At 37.6% G+C, this 26118-nt stretch overlaps 1 protein-coding gene across 4 annotated transcripts in view; it reads right to left on the bottom strand.

Annotated features, from left to right (window-relative positions):
• Nucleotides 1-25712, bottom strand: part of SMAD1 (SMAD family member 1) — a 96153-nt gene extending 70441 nt beyond the window's left edge. For 3 of the 4 annotated variants that reach the window (XR_004230320.1, XR_004230319.1, XM_031943008.1), the window contains exon 1: nucleotides 25246-25535. The gene's annotated coding sequence lies outside the window, so the exon portion shown is untranslated. Of the gene's footprint in view, nucleotides 1-25245; nucleotides 25536-25691 lie in introns of those variants that run through there. The other variant, XM_031943009.1, reaches the window with a different exon arrangement.
• Nucleotides 25713-26118: the final 406 nt, after the last annotated feature.

Below are 26118 nucleotides of genomic sequence, written 5' to 3'. Positions count from 1 at the left end.
AGACAAATTATGGCCTTTAAAGGAGAAGTATCTTAACACAATAAATTCTTAAAAACATTCATTTTAAGTTTTCTGAAATTAAAAGACCTTATTACTGCCCTCCCCCAAGCTTACAACAAATTATTTTTCACAGCTAAATGAAGAAACTATGTTAAAAACAAAAATAACATTCAAAAAATCTGAACTAACTTTGCATCAGTTTTTTAAGTTGTATGTTGTGTGACCTAGTCTTCTTATTGAAATTGGAAAGGTTATGTTTAATGTGTATTAAGGAAAGGGAATGGGTATTGAGAAAGAGATATGGTTACTATCTTCAAAAATATAAAGGGTTGACATGTTCTGAATGGCTCTAAGAGACAGAAACTAGAAGGATTGGGAAGTTATGAAGCAAATTTAGTTTTCCAAACAATGAGAGGTATCTATCCCAAGGGTCTATAACAGCTTGCCTAGGATTTTGTGGAAGTAATTCTTGTCTCTATGGTCCACTACTAGGTTTCTGAAGTCCTTTCAAATTCTGAAATTCTGTGATAAGATGTAAATCTAGCCCAATCTCCCATCCTATTGAGGGATGATCTCGGTGGAAACCAGTTTGCTCCACCATTTTGGAACAGTTCTAATTGTTTGGAAGTTTTCCCTCATTTTGGGCATAAACGTGCCTTCCTTTTATTCTAGATCTCCTCTGTCATCAAATCAAAAATTTAAATCCTGCTACAGACTATAGCAATTAAAAATTTTAAAGATGTTTATAGGCTCAATCTATGTTATCATTTTTGGACTAAAACATCCATCTCTCCAAACTATTGTCTGAGAGGAAGGAATTTAAAACCACTTCCGATGACACTATCCTCTAATTATGTTCCAAATTGGGAATCTCTCTCTTAAGATGTGACACCTCAAACCAATATGATATTCTAGATAGCTTCAGATAAGGAAAGTGGGTAATGGTACTGTGATCTCTCATCTTCTGAACAATAATTTTGTTAGAACAAGCAAAGCTTTTGGGAGAACAACAATGTTGAGATGAGTTTTTCATACAAGCCACTTGTTAAGTTAGTTCTCTCCAATCTTGAGGGTTGTGTAATTTATACTAGATTATATAGACACAAAATACATATGCATATGTATGTATGCATGTAGAAACCTCTCTGGAAAAAGACTACACTGATTCATTTTTAAAATCATATGTTTTGTTGAAGCTCTTTTAAAAATTTCTACCACTGCCTAATGATCCCTTTCTTCCCCAAATCAAACCTTTTCTTGCACCAAATTAATAGGGGTAAGCAAAAAGAAAAACCAAGAGTATGTTAGTCAAACCACCAGGAAACCACCGGAGAGAAAAAAAAAAAAAAAACACAACAAAACAAAACCAGATCCCTTTGCCAAGTGAGAAGAACAGGATATATTTATCTCCCTTGGAAATGATCAATAGAATAAGAAATAAAGATCCTATGAACCAAGACATTTTTGTATTGATGCCGTTTGGGGGGCTATAAAGAGATTTGGGGAGAGGGTAGTACTTAAGAGATTGCTTAATAACCAGGAAGAGTAATGTAGTGGACTAGATGTGGGGATAGAAGCAATCTATGGAAGACAATGGGACCCATTCTTAGACTGTCTTTATAATGCAGAAAATAAAATATGTAAGATTGCAAAGGAAACCAATTATACCGAAATGTAGTTATTTAATTTTTTTTTTTTTTAAGTTCACGGACCATTGGTTAAGAACCCTTGTCCTAGAGTTAAACATGCTTCTCTTTACTCCTTTTCTATTTTGTAATACTAACCATTAAACTTTAAAGATGAAGTAGCTCCAGAAACCAAAATTTCTAACATGGGCCAGAATTTCACTTGCTCCACATGAAACTCAACAACTACCTGCTTCTCATGTTAAACTCAGCATTGGGAGACAGGAAAAGGGTCATTTTCTTTCATAGTATTTGTCTTAAGAAGAACAAGAAGAAACAAATACAGATGTTTAAAATCTTAAAGGAACCACTGGTTTTAAGTAACTTCAGAATAAGTGACAACTTACTAAGTCAGTTGCTTCTTCTATTCTGTTGCATCTCAAACCACTAATCTTCCACGCTTTCCTGCATTATTTTCTTTGCTTCCAGAGCAGAATTCAACTCAACAGCTATTTACCAAGTATACAGCTAACACTGTGCAGTGGTAAGGAGTACAGAAACAGGAGATGAGACTTCAAAAGTTCACAATCTGAGGCAATGCCAGTCCAAATAATTAGCACAAAATAGAAGATGAGAAGATCGTGAGCAGGTGCCATTGGGACAACCAAATTAAGATATCCAAAATATGATAATTCTTTAGCTAAGAATAATGTCCAGAGCTGGAGTTGTACATTGTCCTCATGGCTGGCTGTTTAACCCACATTATCAAGGGAAAATGTATAGCTATATAAGAGGGGCTAAGGAATAGAACACTCAAGGGTGGAAAAGTGTAATATGAGGAAGAGATGTTAGAGAGAAGATAAGAGCAAACCAAGAAGATGCTATATCAAAGAAAACAAACAAAAAAATGCCAGTACCCTGCTGTTCTTAATAATCTAGTTGCTTCATTTTAATGACAACACTAGACAAGGATCAATCTCTGTTTCTTCTATGTTTTCTTATGGATTCTGATTTTATACTAACCTTCAACAAGATCAACTCACTTTTTTCAGACATTAATGGAATAAAGTATAATGATGTAGACCAGAGGTATGAAACATGCCCCTGTGCAGCCTAAACCAGATTAAAACGAAATTGGGAGGTATTTAACAAAATAAGTAATAATATAGTAGGACAAAGATAATAGATGGTTTTCTAAAACAATAACCTGTAGGGATCCTTATATAAAGTTTAGTGGAATCTATTTCTATTTGAGTTGGGCATTACCAGTGTAGATGGTAATCTTAAAGTTAGGAAATCATAAATAATGCCTTTGTCCTACATTAACTGAGGGACCACTACTCTAGACTGTACAGTTAAGACCACTATAATAGTTTCACCTACTGATGAAATCTAGACTAAGAAAGAATTGAAGAGATCAATAGTCTAAATAAAATAATTCCAAATGGTAAATTTTCTTTAAGAATTATTAATTTTGAAATGTGACAAGGTTTTATTTTGATGCTTTTTTTTTTTTTTTTTTTTGCCAAATTAAAGACCATTTTACATTCCTAGAATACTATTCAATTGTCCAGGTAAATGAGATGATCCCAAAACAAGCTGAGTAATAGGTAAATGTCAGCCCAGGATTTGCTGTGGATAATTGAAGCTTAATTTTAAATTCTTATGGGATAATAAATTTTCCCCATTATAGATTTTTTTCTCTCCCAAAACACAAAATATTATTAAACCAGAAAAAAAAAAATGACAAAAGAAAAAGTTTCAAGAAACCTAGGAAAATCTGGAGGAGCTAATGCTCCTAGAATAAAATGAGCAGAATTAAGAGAATAATTCATAGCACAAAACAACATTGAAAAGACAAAGAATTCCAAAAGATTTAAGAATTCCCATGAATACAATATAATTCTAGAGGACAAATGATAAAGCAGATTACTCCCTTGCTAAAAAAGATATGATAGGTATCAGATTATTTTTGCTGTTTAGGGGACGGGATGGGAGGAGGGGAAAATTTTTGAAACACAATGTTTTGCAAGGGTGAATGTTGAAAATTATCCATGCATATATTTTGAAAATAAATAAGCTTTAATAAAAAAAACTTAAATAAAAAAAAAAAGATGATAGCTGTTTTATCTTAATCTGCCTATTTGTTACAAGGATTTTGTTTTCCAGCATGGGGGAAAAGAGGTAAGGAGAGGGGCAACAGAAAGAAATACAGAGAAGCAAAACAACTTTTAAAAAATGTTGATTTTTATCATTTAAAGGAAAACAAGCTGTATATAATGGAGATAAGTAGTTTCATTAAATTTCTTTCCATATAATCTTATATATTTTATGTTATATAATATGACATAAGAGATATTATGCCATATATTATAATACATTATATATTGCAGAAAATATTCTATATTATCTTAAATACTTATGCTCATTTTATTTGGTGTTTTATTAAAATCGGGGGGGCGGGGGGACGACGAAAACCTGAATAAAACTCCAAAATCAAAATATTGTCAGGGTGAGGGGGCTACCAGTTAAGATGGTACCAAAAATGCGCCCAGCTCTTCCACATAAATGCCAACAAATAGCTTAACGTCTCTGAAAGAGGGCCAGGGAACCAGGCAGTCCCACAGGCACGAGATTGCATTGTCCTGTCTGTAATATTGGAAACACCAAATACAATGTCAGGCCTCAATAAATAAACAAAAATAGGTTTAGGAGGCCAGAGGAATGGTCCAACTTCCTGAAGTTATAAGGCAGGAAAACAACTCTTCAAATCTTTGACCATACCATTTTCGGCAACAAAAATCAAGCACCGTGGAATGCACTAGGCCCTGAAAACCAGCCTTTTTCTTTTTCAAGTAAGCAGAAGAACCTAGTTCTAATAGTACTAAAAGTACTAATTCAGTTATTTTATACATTTAAAAAAAAAAAAAAAACAACCCTCCCTTGCCAAGCCTATGCCGTTTTATCTTTACTCAGTATCACTGTATCTGAGTGAATTTATTTCAGCAGGTTCCCTCAACAGCAAAAAGAGCCAAGACTTTTTAGCAAGAAGATGCCAAAGGCAAACTTATACCTATTTTAGATTTAGAGCTTTGGGAAAAGGATAAAAGGTCTTTTTCTTATCTACTCCATTATGTAACAAGCACATACCTTTAAAAAAGAAACTACTGCAAGATCAGAGGACAAAGGTTTTTTTTTTCTCCTTTTTGCAGGGCAGGTTTTGCTTGTTTGCTCTTAAAAAGAAATTAAAGTGTTCCCATTTATTCAAAAATTCTGTCTTGAATCTTCCTGTTAATAACAAAACATAAAATTTTAAAAAATATTTCCAGAGCCTAGTCTGTAGTAGGTGATCAATAAATAAAATCCACAAATGCTTGCTGAATGAATCAAAGTAGCTAAGATCAAATATTTCAAACTTGTAAGGACCATAGGACCACAAATTTAGAGATATAGAAGAACCTCAGAAGTCATCTGATTTCACAGATGAGTAAATAGAAACATAAAAGTTAATTCATTTGTCCAAGGTCACAGAAAGTAAGCAGTAATGCTGGTGATTTGAACTCCAAATCCACTACCCATTACTGACTCTCATTTAAGAAATTCTTCAAACAGTAGGAAATCGTACTAGATTTTTAAATAATGAATGAATTGCTAAAACAAAAACAAAAACAACCAAAAAAAACCACCTCTGTCACCTACTGCAATCAGAACAGAAGCTTGGTAGTGAATTAACCAGGAGAATGAAAGGCTCTCAGGTGAGTAGGGCAAAAATCGACCTATGTACTATGTAGATAATAATTGGTAACACTGTACTACTTCCCGTATTTTACCGTCTTCACTCCCCCCTCCTTGTTTTCCATTACTCTACTGCTCCCTTCCTTTCTCCTTCCCCACTGTGAATGCATCTGTGTAACCTGTAAGCACTGCTTGTCTTGTGGATTCTATTTTTTAGGAAGATACCGATATGCCCCAGAAATCCAAAGACCATACTTTGAGTAGGGTTTATTTCAATTCCAAATACTATGATCTCTCTAGGACCCATTCACTCAATTATCAGTATTTATTAGGCACCTCCAATAACAAAAGCTTACCTCTGAATAAAGGTACTTACTTTTCTTCACAACCATCCAGTAAGAGTAGTTAACATGAATATTATGATCAGCCCCGCTTTACAGACACCGTAACTGTTTTATAGATACAGTGGCAATAAGGCTACAGGAGATTCTACAAATATTTGTCGAATAAATAAGCTGGAATATGAGAGGATAAGAAGTGCCACACCACACATAGTAAACAGACCTTACCTCAAGCCACCTTTTGCTTTCTCCCTATTTTAAAAATATCAGAATCAATATTAGGAATAAGATTATCTCCATTTTTACTTATAATGAAACTAAAATACTGAATCAACTTAAGTATGTTAAGCCTAAACTGCACAGCTAACAAGTGATAAAGTTGGTACTCCAACTTCAGCTCCTTCCTCTAATTCATATTTCATTGTACTGAGGAGAAGGGGTGCACCTTAGAAATAAGATTAGGAATCAGCATGGAATTGCAATGGAAAAAGCACTGAGTTAAGAATCAGGAGGTCCGAGTTCTAGGTCCACTTCCTCTAACATGTGATCTTAACTAAATTACTTGAAATTTCTTTGGATCTCAGTTGCTTCCATCTATAAATTTGAAAGGTTTGAACTAAATTATCTCTGAGGTCCCTTCTAGTCTAGAAATCTATGATGCTAAAATTCACCCAGCCTCTTTCCCAGTACACAAAACCAGAGAATCTTTGAGAGGTCCAAGCATACAGACTGGACAGGTTACCTTGGACTTTTTTTTAAACTCATTCAACTTTTCAAACTGCAAAAAAATTCTTCCTTTGCTCTCATTCATATGAAAAGATCAAAGCTGGAAAGGGCCCTTAGAGATGATATCGTCCAATTTTATCATTTTATAGATGAGAAAATTTAGTGACTCACCCAAGATCACACAGCTAATGAGAGGCAGTTAGGCAGATTCTGTGCTGGAAGTGACCTTCAAGATCAAATTCAACACCAGCATTAATGGTCCAGCTTGAGGGGGAGAGGAGGAAGACAAACTTCTTTATTTTGGTGACTCAGACAAATTCCTATGGCTTACCTTATATCATAATAGGATTACAACTGCATTGATGGAAGGTGTTTCCACAATAAAAACACCCTTATAGAAATGACATCTTTACAAGTATATGGGATACCTTCTTTATTTTCCCCTTTCCCAATTTACATACCACACATTATAATATGTAATTTGTGAAATGGGAAAGGGGAATATAAAAGAAATTTACAGGATAAGAATAAAATATGTATCAGGTCAGCTAACCCATTATGCAAACTGTACATTTCTTAAACTTAGTCACCTAACTGGTCAAAGGAAATGAACATTCTCAAAAGAATTCAAAAATTTCACAACTACATGCAGAAATGCTCCAAATCACTAATAATTAAAGAAATGTGTATCAAAACAATGCTAAGGTTTTACCTTACACTCAGTAAATTATCAAAGATGACAAAAAAATGGCAAAAGTCAATGTCAGAGAAGTTGTGAAATGAGAGATATACTAATACACTGTGGGATTCATAAATACTATGAATCAGTATAACTCTTTTGGATAGTTTGCAGATTAAATGACCAAAATGTCCATATTCTTTGAACCAGAAATTCCATTACTAGACTTACATTCCAAGGAAGCTATCAATTTAAAAAAATCCCATATACACCAAAATATTTATAATACCAGTACGTTATGTGACAGCAAAGATAGTACTGCTGATCAGGAAAATGGCTAAACAAATTGTGGTAAATGGATGTAATGGAATATTCCTGTGCTGAAACAAATGATGTGTGTGAAGAATACAAAGAAGCATCTATGCCAAGAAAATAACATACATAGTATTTACAATGTAAATAGAAAGAGAAACACATTTTAAAAAATCAAAAATGAATTTAAAATGAAGAAAGCTCATGTAGGGCTTCTCTGAATGAAAGCACTTAAAAGACTCCCAAACCATCTCTCTTTAGAGGTGGGAGGTCCACAGACAGTAAACATCACATATGTTTTTAGACTTTTTCAATGTACTAATCAGCTTGCTTATTTTTTTCCTCCTTTTTTGGGGGGAGTGGAAGAAGACGCTTTAAAAATATTTTTTGTTATATGGTTGGCCATTTGGGAAGGGAAGGAGGAAGGATTCTGGGGATACCTATGATTATTTAAAAAAAAAAAAAAGAAGATATTAATTAAAAAATTGGCTCACACGTAAAGCTTTTTTTAATGGCCTATTTTTATTCTTAGCATTTATATTTTTTAAACCACTTTTTTCTTAATATTCCACCTTCTTATTTTTTACAAAATTAGTCATTTTAAGCAGACAAAAATGTACTTTCTAAGAATCTCACTTTAAATTAAAAAAAAAAAAAAAAAAAAACTTGTTTTGTTTTGTTTTTCTCCCTCAAACTAACCTGTTAGCTTCTCCAGGACAAGGGCTGTCATATGACTAAAAGACTCAAAGATTAAGGAGAAGTTGTCACTGATCTAACTGACTAGCCTGATAATCCTGATCCACAGAGAAAACAGGGAGCATAGGGCTGGTTTTAGAGTCAACAGCATAGACCTCACTTGCTGAAGTCCTGTCTGACCCCACACTAGCCTCGAAACCCAGGGCAGATCACAAGCCAGACTATAATATAGAGACTGGCTAATTTACATAATCATATTAGTCCAGGGAGTTTCCATATCAGGAATTCTCAAGGTCTATACTCTGACTCCTCTGGAAGCCTGATGAAGCCAAGGGAAGAGAAAAAAAATTTGGGTTTCCCTATGTGTCCCTCACTGGAAGTGCAGCAGTCCCTCCCTAATCAATCCACTAATCAGCACTGGAAGTTTGATCTACTCCATTTCCAATCCAGGCTAGTCTGCTGTGCCTCCTTATTCATGGAAGAAGGGTAAGTAAATGAAGTTTACATGTTTATTAATGCAATAATGTCTATTAATTTAATAGGTTTATAATGAAAAACATAATGTAAGATCACTGCTTACAATAAGCATTCTCTATTTTGCAGGCCATTCACTAAGCCAAGTGTTCATAAGGGTAAACAAGAAGAGGCAGAACAGACCAGCAGTGATTTTTCAATGATTGAACACAAAAAGAAAGTTATTTATCAACTCAATTTTTTATTCGAATCACTTTTGTTGACATCTAAGTTAAAAGACAAATAAAATCAAATCCATCCAACATTGAGGATTATAGACTGGAAACTGGAATGAAACTTAAGAGATCCTCTAGGACATCTTACTAATTTACATTAAAAATCATGCCCAGAGGAACTTTTGCTGTCCTGACTCTTCTGGATTTTTTTTTTTTTTTTTTCAGGAAAGACCCAGCTCATGTTCCACTTCACTTCTTCCTCTCTTCCACAGTCTAGCCTAACCAAATGTAATAATCTTCATGTCTTTCCACCTCACCCAGCCCTCTCTTAACAATTCTGGAACCAAGTTCAAATCCCCTCTGCCATTGTTGCTAGCTAAGGTGTACATATGTATTTTCCTCTGACTTAATTTATCATCCCTAAAGCTTTCTGGACCAAAATTCCCCTTCTCTGGCTCTCCTATGTGTGTTGCTGTCCTCCCTGTTAGAATGTAAGCTACCCGAACACAGAAATTGCCTTTGTTTTTGCATTTGTATCCCCAAAATTTAGCTCAATGCTTAACAAAATTTTAAAATTCATTTTACAGATGACGATAACCAAAGGGTTAAGTGATTTGCTTGTGTTCACACAACTAGTAAGAGCAAAGCTAGGACTAGATCTTCTGATTACAAATCTATCACTTTCTCCACTCTTTTAATGGCACCACACTGCCTCTTTCCTGCCATCTTGTACAATCCAAATGAAAGCCCTAAACATACCACTTGGAACAAAAACAAGAAAGAGGTTGTAATTAATTATGTCAGACTACAAAGCCAGCATGGGCAAAACAGGAAACTATAGTAGTTAAGATGGCGAGCTACCGGTAACTTCTCTTTCCATCCAGTTATTTTCAACCAGACCCAATGTACATCTGGTAACGCAACTATATTCACTACATCATTATCCCCAACTCAATTAATTAGGTCACTCCTAAATGCAAAACTGATGCTCCCATACTATATCCTGTATCTCCTTTTAGGAGAAAGAATGTTTATGGACAGATTTTGAAAATAAAAAAATTTATGATACTTACTAGATCAGAGTAAACATTTCTTCTAAATACCAATCCCAAAATTCTTTGCATGAAAGCTGAATTTAGCTCTCTCTCTCCCCCTCAAAGAAAGTAGGTGGAAACAATCGAATGTTACAGAAACCTAGTGAAGTATGGCCACGTTCTATTCTTGCCCTGTCCCTCCTATCACAAAGAAAAATCAGAGAGTCCTGGACTAGATTATACTAGGTTACAATCAGAGATCTAGAAGCTAAAAAGGAATGAAGAAATCAGCTAGACCAGCCCCCTTCACCCTCATTTTTCAGAGGAAGAAACAGATTGAGAGAAGTTAGTCACACAGCTGGTTAAGAATGGAGATAGATTCTAAACTATGATATTTACAGGTAGTCAAGATTGGAGGTAGATTCTGAACTTTGGTATTTTCACTCTAAATATATTTTTTCAGCTACGCCACAACACAAAGAATGTTCACCTCTGACCCTGCCCTTTGCTTTCTTTAATATAATAAACATGTATTAAACTCTTGTGGTACGCAAAGCACTGAGCTAAAACATAGAGATTCAAAGACCCCCCCCCCCAAAAAAAAAGCAGTCCAAGGAATACAAGCGTTTACATTCTACTGTAAATGTCCTTCCATGTGGCTAATAATAAGCAGGTAAATTTGTGCTCAGCAGATGAACGATAACCATCTTTGCCTTCCAGATTCTTAAACTAGGGGATATAGAGATGCATTATCTGAAGTTACTGTTATCTAACTTTAGAGCAATCTGAATCAGAATGGGAAAATCTTCTCAGTTTATTTTAAACCCTGACAAATTCAGCATATTCTAATAAACAACCAAAAAAGTTTTTTTTTTCCCCTCATAATAAAATTTACCCTCAGATCTATAATTTCTTGGGTATAGGAGAGTCTCCTATGTAGACTGGCAGCTGCTCTACAATTTTATTAGATATTTACCTAGGTCACTAACTAGTTAGATCACCCATCTAATAAATATCAGAATTAAGATCTGAATCCCTATTCTCTATCTACCATTCGCCATAATGCCTCCAAAGGCATTAACTAATATCAGAAATGACACATGGCCACTAGATCAAGGAGATTCCATCAATGGGGACATTTCAACTTCCACTAGAAGATGCTGACAAATAAAATACACAATCCTCACAAATCTAGCCCTACAGAAGTAATTGTCTCCCAAGTTATGTTTTTGTTTTAAACAAAACGAAAGCAATTCCCTCCCAGCCCCCAAAATCAGGGAAGCAAAGTTCAGGGAAATCTTTCACATTTCTTTGACAGTTAGAATAAAGTAATTCCTATATTTTTAGACAACTACAAACAAAAACATTTTCTTAGCACATGCATAGAGAAATCAATACCCTAGAAAGGCTTTCCAACCAAATAAGTTGAGAATATTAGAAAAAATTGTTGACTATTTTTTAAAGGAAAAGTTGTCTCTAAAAATTTGAATCTTGAGAGAGAAAAATTAATTATGGATCATGAAATTAATGGAATGAATCCCTTCCCCCTAACACTAGATTAGGTGAAGAAAAGACTTTGACCTTCTCTACCTGTAGCAAAGCTCATTCATCTTTATAGTCTGATACTAAAAAGAGCAAACAAACACCAGTATGTTATCCTGATATCACCTCAGCAGTTAGCCAAGTCGGGTTTTCAATAACTTAGGCTACAAGTTCCTGGGCTCCTTCCTAAAAGTCATATTTTTGTTACAAAACTGATCCCTTATTAAACATCTATTATGTGTCATGTAAATACAAAAATAAATGCAAAGTATATACAAGGTAATTCTTGGGAGAGAAGGGATTGGAGGAGGCATTAGCAACAGAGGGAGAGAAAGGCCTTATGTAAAAAAGGTGATTCTTGGGTTGAACTGGGTTTTACATAGTTAAATAATAGCAGAGGTGAGAAAAAAAATTTCTTAATAATCATGAGGGTAGGGGAGATGGTGAAGGCAGAAGGAATGTTGTATATGAGGTGCAGCAGAAAGGTTAGTTTGGCTGGAATACGAGCAACCAAAAGGAACAATATGCAACAAGATTGGTGCCATAAAGCAAACATAAGAGAATATTGAGATTACAGAAAATCAAGGAAAATTTTTTAAAAATCCAAACTGATGCATGTCAACAAATCAGGAAAACAAGATAGAAGATGATGAAGATGATGACGGCAACAATAGAAATGGAAACAACAAAATGAGCTAAATTGAATGATTCAAAATTGCAATGAATAAGCTTGGCACTTCATAATGAATAATCAGGCTACATTTAGACTGATAACATGCAATTAGCACTAAATGATATGAAAAGACACCTCCTTTTGAGTAGAAGTGGGAGACTCTGGATCTAGCATCAATTGCTTTGTGCTAAGTCATGCTGGTTTTGCTAACATTGTTTTCCTCTCATCTTCATTATAAGGAGGGTTTATATGAAAGACAGAGAGAAGAGGAATATGATAGGAAATGTAGGTGATGTAAAAACAAAAGAGAACAATAAAATTCTTTAAAAAAAAAAAAAAAGACTGATAAGATGGGCTGAGACCAGACTAAAAAACACTTTCTTATAAGCAACATTTTGTAGTTGGAAATACATCTTTATTCTGTAATTTGAAAGTATCCTTTTCTTTAAGGTCCCAAGATCCCGGAAAGAAGAACATTTCCCTTAGAGCAAGATATCTTAACCTGGGGTTTGTGAGCTTGTTTTTTTAAAAAAAAAATTTTGTTTTTAAAACTTGTTTTCTTAGGTAGCAAACAAAAGTGTTGTGAACTTATTTTTTAAAAAAAATATTTTGATAATTGTATTTCAATGTAATTGGTGTACTTTATTTTATGTATTTAAAAATAGGATTCTAAGCTTAATAGTCTCATTCCTTCTATAGAGTTCACCAAAAGGGTCCATGACACAAAAAAGGTTATGATCCTTGTCATAGAGGATGGTGGACAATAATTTAACAAAACAAGCCAGAATTTTTTTAAAAATCTTAATAAACTAGCCATTCTTCTTTCATCATAGTAATCTACACAATACCTCTAAATAAAAACACACACAACCTTTTAAAAATTAGTCCAATCAGAGAAAGAAACCATATAAACCAAAATATTCAATAGTAGCCCTTTTTCCAGTAGCAAACATCTAAAAAACAAAGAGGAGGCCTATTGTTGGGTAAAGGCTAAACAAACTATAGCACAAGAATTGAATAGGTCATTATTACTCTTTAAGAAGAGATAAAGATAAAGAATTCAGAGAAATTTGCAAAGCTTATATAAATTAACTGATACAGAGAAAATAGCCAGAAGAATATAATATTGTTGTCCGTAATAACATGATTGAAAATAACACAAACAAGTCTCCAAACTCTGACTGATTGTAAAGAATTCACATTGGTTATAGAGTAAAAAGGAACACATTTTGCTCCCCTCTAGGAGAAGAGGTTGGGGACCCCAAGGACAAATGTCGCAAATTATTAGGCTAAATAAATGTAGTCTATGCTACCAGATTCAGATGCTTGGTTTCACTTTTGGATAGCTATTTATCTTTACCACAAAGCAGTGTTCAATGGGGTGGGGATGGAGGAAACATGATATGGCTAAGTGACTAATGTAAAAACAAATGACATCTTTGAAAGACTTAAGAACTCTAATCAATGCAATGACTAACCATGATTAGCCAATGATAACCAAGGGATAGATGATGAAGCATGCTACCTACCTCCTGAGAAGGAGGTGAAAGAAATCAGTATGCACTTTTGGACAAGCCTATCGTGGTAATGTTTTGTTTTGTTTCTTTTTCTTTCTTTCTTTCTTCCTTTTTTTCTAAATCAGTTAGGGAGGGGTATAGATGAAAGGAAAAATGAAAGGTAAAAAAAGCTCTCCCCCCAAAATTAAAGAAAAGAAGGAAAGCTAAAAGGAATTATAAAATACGTAGGATATTACATACTAGGAAGATAAATTCAGCTTTCCCCTAATAAATTCAATTGTCCCCTGTTTTTACTAATATGACATAAAAAGTAGAATTAATTTTATGATTCTCATCTTTACCAGGTACAAACCAATGACAAAGTTTTCATTTTTCTTTCCTTTCACTGAGGAATACAAAAAGCCACAGGGCAGTGTGTCAGGATCCAGCAATGCCTCTGGAGCAGAGAATCTCGAAGAGATCAGGAAAAGCTAACAATTTAGCAGTTTTAGCTATGCTGAAATTCTTTTTCATTTTGGCTGGATCGCTTTCTAAATAAGGTTCCTCCTTTATGTTTTAGGGAATGATGGGAATTATAGCCTTGTATTTACCTAGCCAATCAAGCCTCGGATTGATTAGTAGTCCATGAGCAAATTCAGCATTAGGAAATATCTGCTTTTGTTACTCCAGCAACCCCTTGCTAACACTGCCCATCCCAGGATGTTCAATATCATTAACTATATGGATTAATATAAAGCTAAATTTAAAGCAGGGAAGTTCATTCAGGACCATTTCTGCTTGCCTTGAGATCACAACAGCCAGGGCCTTAGGCAACATTTTTGGCCCAGTTCTGCTATAGCAACCTTGTCAAATCCAGGCCAAATTTTGAGCTGCCATCACAACATTGTTGGAAGGAATATCCATGAGATCACAGAGCCAAAAACATCACAAAATTACAAGTTTTAGAGGTGAAAGGAACAGAGGTCAACTAGTCCAACCAGTTGGACTTCACCTGCAGATGAGGAAACTGAGGCATAAGAGGCTCGTCCATGGCCACATTAAGTAGTAATGGGCAAGAATTGAGATTTGAACGAAAAATTCAGGACTCTTTCTATTTTTTTATTGTTTAAGCATATTATCCTTTGTCTAAAAGTTGCTAAATTTGACCATATCTATTTGCAACATATAAAGACTTTCACATTCTCTTAGTTTAAGTCATCTTATGCTGTATTTTTCTCTTTTTTAATATTACTAAATTTCTATAAATTTTTATTCATAAGGAATAGTTATTTGCTCTTAGAAATTTTTCCTGCTAAGCTAAAACTGAATTACCAGAATAGAATTTCTAACATGACAGATAAATAAAAATACAGAAAGTGACTAGAATAAGATTTTTGTAAAATCTCAGACAACAATAATTTAATAAGGGAGTTTCAATTTCTCTCATTGACTATAATATGCACAGGTTACAACAGTTCAACTTCTACTAAATGTGTGTGTATGTGTGTAAGAGAGTCTATTTTATATATGTTTATATATATGTATGCATATATATGCATATATGTATACATATAGTATTAGATATATAATATGTCAAATGAATTCAATTCTACAGAAAGTTTGTGCAAAATATAATTATATAAATTCATTAGCTCTTTAACCTCCTATATAAAAGTTATCCCATCTTCGTATAGATATCCTGCAGTTAACTATTTTGCCTAAAGTTATGATTTACGGCGGAGCAGTAGGTAGCTTAGTGGATAGTCTGAAAGATTCATGTTCCTGAGTTCACATCTGGACTCATATACTTACTAATTGTGTGACCCTTGAGGCAAGTCACTTAAGCCGGTTTGCCTCGGTTTCTTCATTTGTAAAATGAGCTGGAGATGGAATGGTGAACCATACCAGAATCTTCGCCCAAAAAAACCCCAAACATAGAGAGTAAGATACAATTGAAAAATGACTGAATGACAACTACAAAAATGATTTTGGGGAACCAATCACAAGAACAGGAAATATCTTTGAAATCTTGTTCTAAATAGAACCCAGGCCAAATGACATTATATCTAGGGTCCCATGACATGTGTTAGGTACAATTCAGATAGAACGTGTTGGGATGATTATTGCAGGCACCATTGCAAAACAATGATTCTATGATGCTATTCTTATGGGCAAGATGGTACAGTGGGAAAAAAAACCTTACACTTGGCATCAGGAGAGATATAAGTTCAAATCCTCCTTCTGATCCACTAACCTGGAATCCTGCAGGCATTAAAGGAGGGAAAAGGATACTTCCACTGGCTTTCTTACAGGGTTATTATTGTGAATATCAGATGGGATAACATATTCGCTCTTAAAGGGCTACATAAAAGCCTCCTGTTATTATTTCATAACCTAGACCCCAGAGGACAAGTATAACAGTATAACTGGACCAGAGAACGGCTCATAATATATCAAGTGCTACAAAATTATATTATTCTACTCTTGGAATTGTTACCAAAACCAATTTGTCTTCATCATTATACCAAGCTATCGTGTAGAACTTTAAATTTTTAAAATAGCTTTTCATTTTTCCAAATACATGCAAAGATAATTTTCAATATTCGCCTTTGCAAAAACTTGTATTCCAAAATTTTCTCCCTCCCTCTGTCCCCCGCTAGACAGCAAACAATCAGATGTAGGTTAAACATCTCAAGTAGATCTTTACAGTTTAAAAAGCACACTCCTTACCTAATTAGCTCTTAGAAATGGATCCCCAAAAGTGAGTGTAGGAATCAAATGAGATAATATTTATGAAGCAGTAAACACAGAACCTGGCACGCAATAGGTACTTAACACGCGCGGTTATTCTCTTCCTCCTCTCTCTCCTGTCCCATCTTGTAGATGAAGAAACCAAAGCCAAAGATGTGAAGGCATTTGACAAAAGGATTGCAAGTGAATAGTGACAGAGCCCAGACTGAGAAATTAGTGTGGAAGGGTCTCTGCAAATGGAATGGGCTTTGTTTTGAGGAAGCCAATTCCTCTTACACTTCTGGTCTTTAAGTAAAGAAGGGTGGCCATCTGTCAGGAACCCTGCAGAATATTCTGTGACTGATTAACTGTTACATGGATAGCATGTTCTTACTGTAGCTCAGCATTTATATAGCCTAGTTAGAAGGGAAGAAACACTGTATGATAAAAGTGCAGAAAATGACAATTTCCAAGAGATTTCGGAGTCCTTTAAAGCAGTCTCTGGCTGCTGACATCTTGCTCTATCCCAGACTCCCCCACAACAGGTAGTCATGGGCAAAGATTTCTACAATCTCAGTAGTCAGCCCTAGATATTAGGATGCCTAAACTCTCCTTCTGCTAAACCAAATGTCACATAAATTAAGAATCAAATAAGATAAAATTTGGTATTTTCAGAACAAAAGAAATTATAACTAGAAAAATCCCATGGGATAAGATTTTTTTCCCCTTTTCTTTTAAATGAAAATACTCAGAGAAGTTGTTACCAAATCAGTGACAGAAGAAAAAGGGAAAGTAAGATGACTTAGTAAATTTCTCAAGTTGAGTGACTTCTTTAGCCCAAATGTAACCTTCCCACTCTATGACTTTAAGTGAGATTTGGCAGAGTTGCACATAAGTAAGTGCTTGTCCTCTCAGCATGTCTCCAGAATATTACACCCTTTTACTTCTACCAATTTACCTAGGCTACTTACCAACTAGTTCCCGGTCACACCCTTAAATGCCCTCCTCATAACTCTAGATTCTCCAGCCTACTTGACCTTCCAATCTCTTAACTGAGGATCACAAGACTTGGCAATTGATAGAATATGGCAAATGAGGAACACTGAAGAATTGAGGATGACTCTTAGCTTTTAGTTCTATTATAAGCAACCCTGACTTGGAAGTAAATTCAGCCAATTACTCATTCATAATTTGGTTCCCAGGGAACTGCTATGCTTGCTTTCCCCTAACTTCCCTCCCCAAATGCCAGTCTCTATTCTCTAACCTTTCTGTAGCACTTCATACCACAAACTGTCATCTGAGGATTGAAAACTCCTCTCCCTCAGTTTCCATAACCTACCTAATTCTCTGAGCCCTCCCCCTCATCTATCTGCTACAAAGGGTTCTCCCTCCTATCTCGATAGAACAAACTAGAGGAAGGAAAAGTTCAAGACAGTCTTCAGGGATAACATGTACAGTGCTTTGCAATTTTTAAGGCAATATATAAATGCTAGCTATTCTTCAGGGACTCAAAGGATTATAGATTTAGGGGTGAAAGGGACCTTAAAAGAACTAGTAGGCAGGAAACAGGAGGGCTGAGCCTCTAATTCCAAACCCAGATTCAAGAACTCACCCATCCCTTCATCTTCTTCAATCACCTCCATTATTCCCACACATGACTATTACATCTCTTCTTCAAGCTCCAGTTCATCTCCAATTGATTTACTCAACAAGCCCAATTGGAAATCCCCTCTCAGTGGGGTACAAGATGTTAAATCAACTTTTACTTCACTCCTTGAGATCCATAAGCAAGAAGTCCACTAGAACCACAGAATTTAAACCTGGAAGGAACCTGAGGTCATTTAATTCAATTTCCTCATTTTACAGAGGAGGAAACAGATGCCCAGGAAGTTCATGTGATTTACTGCGGCTAACATGGCCAATAAATGCCAGAGCTGAGATTCTAACCCAGGTTCTGACACCAAATCCAGATTTTTCCCCCCTTCCCTCCTTCTTTTTCCATGGCTTTTCTCATCTACATCTACCTCCATCACCCTAGTCCAGACCTAGTTTTCATCATCTTGCCAGAAACACTTTAGTGGCCTCCTAAACGTTCTCTCATTTCATTAACTTCCCTGGTTTCATTAACATCCCTCCCATTGCCCCCAGATAATCAGTGGGGCACATGAAGCCAATTTCCAAAAAAAAGAAACACAAACAAATTGGTTCCAAGAGGTAAGGCCACATAAGCAGTGGCAGAGCTGGAATGAGAACCTAGAGCTCTCCTGATAATTCTGGACCCCCACACCCAACACATAATATCTAAGACTCTCATTAAGTCAACAAAACAGTTATTACCTTGTCACATCTTTCAAAGAGTTGACAGGAAAGCATCCACACCATTATCATGCTGTTAGCAAAATTCTGGATGGACCCTATCTGCAGCTTATGGTAGAAAAATCAAAAACCAAACACTTTCCCAGAAATTCTTACATCCAGGGACAGCTATCAGATACATATTGCAGAGAAGGATCCAAAGTGCTAGAGAAGTCAAGTGTGTATCTTCAAGATGGAGCTATAGGTAAGGCTTATGGAGCATAAACCTCCCAATTTTCCTATTTCAGTTTGCCATCTAAGGAGTTAAATGGATATAGCAGAAAAACACCTATCTGGAATAAAGATCCCAATTTCAAATCCCAGCCTTGGCATTTGCATCTGTATGATTTCAGGAAAGTTATTGAAACCGCTCTAGTTAAAAATTTAATCCTTCAGTCTCATCATCTGCAATCATCATCATAACCAATAGGTTACCCTAGATAACATCTACAATTTGTTCTAGCTCTAATCCTGTGACCATAAGGCACCATATCCTCTGAAAATACATAATAAATTTTCTTAATTGCCATTAGGTAACTAAATTGCAAGCAACGTCTGACTTTTATTTAAGTTAAAAGTCTGCTTTATTCTTAGTGTTTCAGAGTGAGAACATTGTAACGTTCTGAGATTCTTATATTTTGCTAAAGAACACCATGAAGAATCCATAGAAGAAAACTGACAATAGTCTATTGCTTAGAGATCAGAAAAATAAAATGAATGCTGGCAGTTGGATTCAAAGAAAGCAGGGAAGAAATAAGCAGAAGGCAACTGTCTAATAAATAAGATGCTAATTAAAAATTGTCTCTGATCTGTAAATAAGTCTACATTTAAAGACCTTAAAGAACTGAGAGAGTGAAATAATTCTTCCCATTTACAGAGGAGTATATTGAGACTCAAAGATAAATGATTAGGTCAGAGGGAGAAGTTAAGTGTTCTACTTTTATGCTGAACCTTAAAAGGGATAACACATAAACATACACTCAATTGTGGAGGTAAAATAAGAACTAAAATTCAATATATGAGTCATTCTGTCAGGATGGGAAAATGTGCTGATGTAGAAAATGAGAGACCCAGCTCTAGCCCTCATTGGTTGCATGACGTCAAAACTCAGTTCATTCTCTAAGTCTCTTTTCACTCATTTGGAAGCTACATGGAGGTGTCACATTGTACCTCACAATTTCTCCTGGTCCTGTGAAGCTCTATCAACTGATGGTTCAAAAAAACTAGTTAAGAAGCACTTTTTTTTTTTATCCATTAATTACATCATAGATCTTTGCTTTGACACAAACCCAAAAGAAATTGCATAGATGGGAAGTGGTTCAAATTCTGTAGAGCTGGGTCTTTTTCTAGAACTATTGTATTTATCCCCTGGAATCAAACTTGTTTATTTTTTAAAGGTTGTTCTGCCTTTCCTGCTTGAGATAGAACTATCCCTATGCAAATGAAGCTTCTGCAAAACAGGCAGATTTCTTCAAGTTTACCAGCAGAAAGAGTGGCTCCATCTGCCCATTTGGACTATCGCATCCCTCCCGATAGCAAGAGATTGTCTCTCAATATGCCAGAAATCAGTAGCATTATATTCAGTATAGACTCTCTGGTGCAAAATGAGGCATTTGAGCGAGATGACCTCAAGACCCCTTCCAGCCTTCAATCTACAACATCATGATTCCTTTACTTGACCTTGTCCCTGCTTCTTTTTTGGAAGGCGCGTGGTTATTTTGTATTACAAAGCTATTTGGATATGAGTAATAAAAAACACATCAGATACCCAACCTGGCAAATGGAGAGGACTGGCAAGCAGGGTCAAATTGAACATTTGTATTCAGGCCACTTATAGAAAGTGGAGAGGAAGAAAGTAATGAGATTTCAATCTGGCACACATAAGAGAATATCACCCATTTGCTGCTGCAGAAAGGCCAACCTGACAATCTTTGTACTGAAGAGCTCAAACCACACATAAAAGTAACATTACTGAGGCTGATTCGTTAACCCTAAATCTTCTATTCACTTTACTGATGTCCATCTTCACAGATTTTCAATTAGATTTGACCACTTGTCTTCTCCATCCTGTCCCTTCTCTCTGAGACCATCTCTATCCCTCCCCAACATTACTCCTCCCCAAGAGCCACAAAGTCTTCACTTTTGGCTAAGAATAGATCAGATGTGTTCTGGCTCTTTGAAAGACAAAAATCCTGAAAGAAAGTGCTTATAAAGGCTTGTTCTGTACCTCAGACCTGGCTGCCTAAAGGGCATGGCCCTGTTATGATTTCATTTCAACATGTACAATCTCGGATCTCCCATCTTCCAGTAATGCTCCACTGATTGAATTAGATGCAGGGTTTTTTCTTTTTTTTTTTTCACCCGCCCTCTTGGGAAAAAAATCAATTTCGATTTGCAAAAAACAAACAGATCTATGGTTGTCAGATCTGACTCTCATTCAAACAAGACCATGTGAGAGAAAAGAACAGTATTATGCCAAATGACTTCCTGACCCTATGGTCCCACTGCACCCCCCCCCCCCACTCCCTGGATTGCTGTATGAAAATCTGAACAGAATCACAGGATAATGAGAGATCTAGGCTGTCCAGAGATCCAAGTTCTATAACTGGTATGAATGACTTTAACTCGAATGGACTCGAATCATTATAAAATACCTTCATTAGTAAAATGAGAAAAATAATCATACTACAGAGAAAAAGAGGGTACTGGTTTCTGAGGTATCCAGACTGGGTTCTGCAACTTTGCATTAGATTTGCCATTCTATTTATGCTTTTTAAAATCAGCATTAAAAGCAACTGAGAAGCAAGTCAAGTAGTATTCTCCCTACCACCACCATCATTTTTTTTTAGTTGTTAAACTGATAAAAGGATAGGAATGAAACAACTATTCAGAAAACTAAGTTGGAACAATCACTTTCACTCAAAATCAAATTCTGACAAATTGGGACCAGAAAAACAGCAATTAAAAAAAAATCCAACTTCAAAGTCACAAATCTCACTTCGCTTGAGAGTTCTTACATTAGAACTCCCAACAAAACAAAGCATCTAAGAAACAATAAACTTAATCAGCATTTGCTATCACTTCTTAAACATCTTCCAGTGGAGATACAAGCCAGAAATGAGTGAGAGAATACAAGAAGTCAAGGGTTTAGATAATCCATAAACTGGATAATTAGCTGGAATAATTAAAAGCTGGCTAAAACCCAAAGATTGTTTTCTTTTTCCCTTGGATTACCCAAGCCTTCCAGGCAACGTGTCTTTTTTCTGCTTAATACTTTGCCAACCAATTTCAGTCCAGTGCAAAAGAAATAAAGTTGTTTTCTCACAGTTTAAATCAGATATATTTTAACCCCAACACAATAGGAACCTAGCAATAACAGAAGGATGGAGGGCTAGAGGCATGTAGAAAGATGCTCACTTTGCTCTTTAATTTTCTCTGATGTATTAGGTTGTAAATACCCTTTAAGATCTTAGGAATTCTGGGATTTGGTACCCAGATCAGTTTAGAAGCAGATGATTCAAACACTTCTAAAATCAGTCTTCTTGACTATCAATGAAAAAGCTGCTCAAAAAGTGGCTGACATCACCTTTCAATCCTGAAATTCTCTGTAAAACCAGTTGATAAATTTAAAAAATGTATTGTCAAACCTTTTTTACTCTTTATAAACATAAACATTCCTAGGAGTTTGGGACTTTTTTCATTAAAAAAAAAAAAAAGTCCTTCTCCATTCATCTCTGAAGTATAATACCAAATTCCAACTTAGCTGCCCCTGTAATATGGTTTAATTATGATGACTGAACTAATAGGCTGACATCATAGACTTTTACAGGCTGACCCCATGTCATCCTGATGTATCATTTTGCACCAGTTCAGTGCTGTAAATCAATTTAAGATCTCAAGCAGGTTGAAAAGGCTGGTAATGATGCTTTCTCTGCAGTCTCTGGGGAATCTACATTATACACAACTTACATTATTTATAAAGCTCAATGATGCCTCCATTAGCCTTGTAAGACTACACAAATGAGCCCTTTTATACACACACAATACACAACTTGGACTGTATTATCCAGGCTGCTGCAGCTTAAATATGGCTGTCTAATTACATCCAAGTTTATTCTTTCTTTCCAATCATTCAGCTATTAAATTTCATCTTTAACCCAGAAATACTCATAAGCCAAGACAGAAACTAAAATTCAGCACACCACCTATTTTAATATTTAGGGAAATAGAATTTCCAGACTTCCTCTTAAAAAAAAAAAGATGCAGTAACTGAACTTGGCTGTTTTTTTTTTTTCTAAGCTTCCTACAATTACCTCTTTTAAAAATATAACAAGTAGACATCTATTTGTTTTTAAATGGCTGAAGCTGCCACTTCTTTTAAATGCAGTAATCATCAGATCTTCAAGGATAAAAAAAAAAAAAGAGGATACTGAGAGAGGAAAAATGTATTTGGTTACATACCTATGGTTAGAGGGGTCAAAACTAAATCAAGGGCAAATCCCCACCCTCAGGAGTAACCCAATCCTTCCTTGATCTTCTCTAGAGGTTTCTGCATCACCTAGCTCCAGAAAATCATCTCTGATGCCCCTACTTATAGTTTCAGAAGAACTGCAATATTACAAGCTGAGCACCACCTGCAGAGAAATATCAAATAACCACAAATGGCGAAGGGTGGGAGTGAAGTGAGAAAATACTTCAAGTCTGTCCGATATATTTAAGTCCAATACCCAGACAAATATGGCAGTGATGGAAAGAATACTGGTGCCAACTGAAAACCTTGATGCAGTGAACCCTGATCCAACCCAGATTCCTTTTAAAATCACTGGTTCCAGTAGAGCTCACCAGCCTTCAATAAAAGGTAAAGTGATAATTATAAATAAACAAGATGAAGATCACAGCACAGTCTTCTCATTGTGTTACTGAAGTGTAGGCATGCCATCCCTGAAAACCAATTAGAAAGAGACATGTTCTGATAGAAGGCTGGTCTTTGATCCAGCTACTTAAGTTTGTTTCAGAGACATCCAGGAAGGCAGGCCCAAATCTTGCCACTTTGGATGTTTTGTTCTGGCTTTGAAACTTCAGGTCTAAGACAATAAAAAAGGAAAAAATCCCAACGGAAACATGCCAATTTTCATGGCAGATCGGAAAGAGATTGGCTTTACTTAAGAGACCTTTGAGCTGGGCCTCAATTTTCCGGAGGACCGAGCCTCCGAGGAAATCAGGGTTTCAATCGTATCATTTTCAAAATTTAGTGGGAAAAAATCCTACTGTCGCAATAATCTTAAAGTCGGTCGGCATTTGTTTCCTCTTTCCCATAATACATCTAAGGGAAAAAAGCCTGTTCCTATAAATGCTCCCATATATTAGGCATGCAGAAAAACAAGCCCACGTTTCTTTCAGTATTCCCTTTCCCTCCCGCGACGCCCCCCCCCCTCCCCGCCCCTTACATAAACTACTAAGCGAAACACTAACAAAGGCTGGGGGAGAGTAAATGACACAGTTGTTCACGAGCAAACTTTGCATTACACACGGAGGGGGACAATCGGATCCGGTTGGGAAGGATCCACGCGCGGGGGAAGGAAGAAAAGGGGGGAGGGGAGAAAAGGGCAACCTAAAACATCCGCCACCCAGCCTCGGAATAAATTAGAAACTTTTGGGACGAACTTTCTTTGACCTCGACCCCAAGGATTAAAAGTGGGGACAAGAAAATAAAACGGGCGGGGAAGGAGGGAGGGGGTAGAAAAATGCTGAGTTTTCTTTCTTCCCGGCGATCCACACTTGAGAAAAGCTGAGAGCGAGAGTGCGTATGAAAGTGTGTATATGTGTGCGCGCGCGCGTGTGTACACACACATACACAAGAGACAAGCCCAGCCAAGGCAGTTCCTGAAACTCCCCTAAGTTTGGGCGCCCCCCTCCCCTCTCCCGGCGCAGGACACAAAGGGGCGCCGGGGCGCGGGCCGCCCCAACAGCAGCTGAACCAAAGGAAAGGAGAGGGAAACCGGGAGGGAAGGCAGGGAGAGAGGAGCCTGAGCCGAGGAGACCTCGGCCGGCCAAGGGAGAGGCGGGGAAGAGCCCCCCCCACCCCCCTTCCGACTCAACAAAGACGCCAACGCAAAGTTGGAAGCTCAAAGCGCACCCCTCCAGCCGGCCAGAGGAGAGGTGGGGGGGGCACCGTGGGTTTCTAAGAGCCGCTGGGCGACGCCATCATGGGGGGGGGGAACCCCCTTCCATCCTCTTTTCCCCGCGAAGGAAAAAAACCCTTTCTCCCCAAGCCCACGCACCCAAGTTACCATCCCGGCGCTGCGGCGGGAGACTGAAACCAGGAAGGGGGAAGAGGGAGGGGGCGGCCGGAGGTTAGCGGGGAGGGGGCGGCCGGGGGTCAGAGGGCAGGGAAAACTGCAGGAAAACAGGATTCACCCCCCCACCCCACCCCCACCGCCAGCCCTTCCCGGACGGCAGTTCCCTCTGCCCCCCACCCCCCATCCGCGAGCAAGAGGGACTGGGAGGCGGCTCCGGGGCAGGGCAGCCCGCCTAGGGAAGGAAGGGAGTGGAGTGGATCTCAGAAAAGGCAAAGTTGGGGGCTCGGGGGTCGGTGGGTTCTTGGGTTTTTACCCCGTGGGCGGCGCGCCTCGCAAAGGCGATTGCCGAAGAGTCCCGACCGGCCGCGCCGCCGTGGTCTGGCTGCCGATCCCGCTGGGGCTCCCGCAGCTCCGGCCGCCTCGTCGCCCCTCCTGCTCGCTCGCGGGGCCGACAGCCCGGCCGCTGGTCCCTCCCCTGGCGAGCTCCTGCTCCGGCAGCGGCGGCGGCGGCGGCGGCGGCAGCAGCAGCAGCAGCCGCCGCTCAGTGGGCAGCCCTGCGCCGCCCGCTAGCTCTCTGCTTTTCCTCTCCCTCTCTCTCTCTCTCTCTTTCTCTCCCTCCCTCCCTCCCTCTCCCGGAGCCTGGATTGATCTGGTCTCGCTGGCGTCAGGGAGTCGGAGCCGCCCAGCCTCCACTACTCCACTGCCAATACACAACACACACACACACACACACACATATACACACACTCACACACTTACAAACGCTCCACCACCGCCACCCCAGACTAGGGATCCTCTCCAAATTACCGCGCTGAGCACGCTCAGAAGCAACAGCTGCCGCTGCGGCGGAGGCGGAGGCCGCTGCCTCAGGGCCCCCCCTCCAACAAACGCTGCTGGGGAAACCAACTCGGGACAACGCTCTCCCCTCCCCCACGTTTTCCCTTCACCCACTCCCACCCCCCAAAAAAGAGGGGGTGTGGAGTTATAACGTTGTGTTCAGTTGTTCTGAAAGTCTTTTGCATTCAGTCCTAGCCGGAGTGACTCGGTATGTATTAAGGTCTTTGCAAATAAAGTTTAGTGCCGTAGAGTTTTATTTTCTAAAATGGTCTTTCCACTCTCCCCGCCCGTACTGGGTCTCCTTTCTACTTGGGGGTCTTCTTTTTTTGTTTTGTTTGAAACTTTCCAA

The sequence above is a fragment of the Sarcophilus harrisii genome, chromosome 6 (assembly GCF_902635505.1).
Source record: "Sarcophilus harrisii chromosome 6, mSarHar1.11, whole genome shotgun sequence".
NCBI lineage: Eukaryota > Metazoa > Chordata > Mammalia > Dasyuromorphia > Dasyuridae > Sarcophilus > Sarcophilus harrisii.
This window is presented reverse-complemented; position numbering and strand designations above follow the sequence as displayed.